Below are 2147 nucleotides of genomic sequence, written 5' to 3'. Positions count from 1 at the left end.
GGTGGCCTGGATGGCAGTCGCAGAAGTTTTGAGGGAATGTGTTAAGTACTGAATTACTCTGAGCCTCCTATTGGAGCTTCTGCTGCTTGTTGCTTTCTCAGATCTCCTTGTGCGCTCTTTACTTGTGATCTAACTACATGGAGTTGAAGAGAAAAAAATGTAGAAAAATCAGAATTCCATCTTCTCAGTGGTATATGATATGTGAAACTGAATGTACCAGAAGGCTTTGGGGCAGAGTTTGAATTGAACAGTATCAGATCTGGAGAGCAAGACATTTTACCCAGAACAGGAAGTACAACTTTTCAGTTTTCCTTGTACAAAACATGGTCATAGTAACGTCTTTTTAGAGCGAATACAGTAAGATGAGGTGTGGGCCCACCCAGCATGCACTGTTTCCTGATGGTTGTGGAAGCCCCTAGACCCTAAGTTTGCCTGAGAGTTGCTAGTGAGGTCAGTAGATAGAGTCTCGGGGTGCATTTTACTTCTTGTTGCCTTAGTCTCTTTATTTGTAAAATAAGATCTGTGGACTGTGCCTATACTTTTTATATTTTCATTTAGGTTCATGGAGCCTGTAACGTCTTCTGCCCATCCTTCCATCTTACCCTCCACACCTGGACCAGAAGGGTGTATCCTGTTTCCCTGTTATATTCAAACATATTCATGTCATATGTTTGAATCAAAACCTTACTTGGTTCAAAAGAAGCTGGAAAATCCCAGTAGATGGTCTTTAAGGATCTGCTGGGGGTGGTCTCTACATAGTTTCTTTTTCTTTGTACACTTGTTTCAGTTTGCCAGTCATGTACTGGCTTAGACAAAGAAGCATGCACTAATATTGAAACCAGCAAATGTTCAGATTTACATCTAAGAAAACTACTTTTTTTTGTAGCAATATGTTCAAAAGATTATGCTCAAAAGACTTAGGAGAGGAAAAAGCAGACCTCAGTCTAAAACAAGTCTAAACTTTTTATAAATGAAAAGCTTGAAGTGAATACTCAAAAATACTTGATCCCTGACCCAGGAAGTGTCCCTAGGGGTCCATGTCGGCAGGAATCCCTGCATCTCCACATGCACATCCCAGCAAAGTGCCTGGCAGAGCCAGTCACAGTGACTCAAATGTCACAGCTTGACTATAGAGGAAGAATAATAGCAGAGACATCCCAGCCAATTTCCAACAGAAGGCTCAGGATAAGGGAGCTGAAGAGAATTGCCGAAGACAACGGTAATGACAGTAATAAAAGCAAATAGCTCGCATTTGTTGAGCCCTTGTGTGGCTGGCACTGAGCTCCGCACTTTACACATCAGCCTGCTGACGTTCAGTTATTATCCCCGTTATGAAAAGGAAACTGAGGCAAGATGAGGTAGGGGATGTGGCCCAAGGACACACAGCTTGCAAGATGAAGTCTGTGATCCTCAGCACTTAACAACAGAAGACAGAAGGATCTGTGGCTGCATAGGGTCCTTGAAGTCTCTGTCACCTCCTTTCTGCCTGTAAGAGCTGGGTCAAGTACACACCCTCCCTCAGCTTAGAGGAGGGGCAAAAAGCTCAGGCCACATGGTGACTCAGCGACAGGGACAAGATGGCTATTATTAATGTTCCAAATAGCTTTAGTCAGAAGAAAGTACAGCCCAAAGCTAATACACCCAGCTATTGGGGTAAAAAAATGTTAGTCATTGACCATTTGACGCATTACTAGAATTGCCGCATAGTGATTCTGATAAGCTTTCTGGCTCTGATAAGCTTTCTGATAAGCACAGAAGCAAAAGAATCTTGAGTTTCATTTAGTCATTGTCTCTCTGAATGTTGAAGAAGCTTCTCAACAACCATCCCCATGGCAGGCGATAATGGCAGATGCTGTGCAGTCCTCAAAACTCTTGAAATGTAGGCACACAACCTGCACAGATGCTTGACATGACCTCAGACCACTTTCATTCGATAAGGGAAAAGAAAGGACAGTGGCTAGAGAGATGGCTGGGATAAAGTACTTGCCAAGTATAAGGGCTTAGTTTGGATCCCCAGCACCCACATAAAAAGCCAGCCATAGTGGCACATGCTTGTAAGCCCAACTCTGGGGAGGCAGAAAGGGGAGGATCCCTGGAGCCTGCTGGCTACAGCGTAGCTGAATTAATGAGCTCTAGGCTTAGCAAGA

The sequence above is a fragment of the Nannospalax galili genome, unplaced genomic scaffold (genome assembly GCF_000622305.1).
Source record: "Nannospalax galili isolate Female #2095 unplaced genomic scaffold, S.galili_v1.0 scaffold283, whole genome shotgun sequence".
NCBI classification, from domain to species: domain Eukaryota; kingdom Metazoa; phylum Chordata; class Mammalia; order Rodentia; family Spalacidae; genus Nannospalax; species Nannospalax galili.
Note: the sequence above shows the minus strand (reverse complement) of the source record.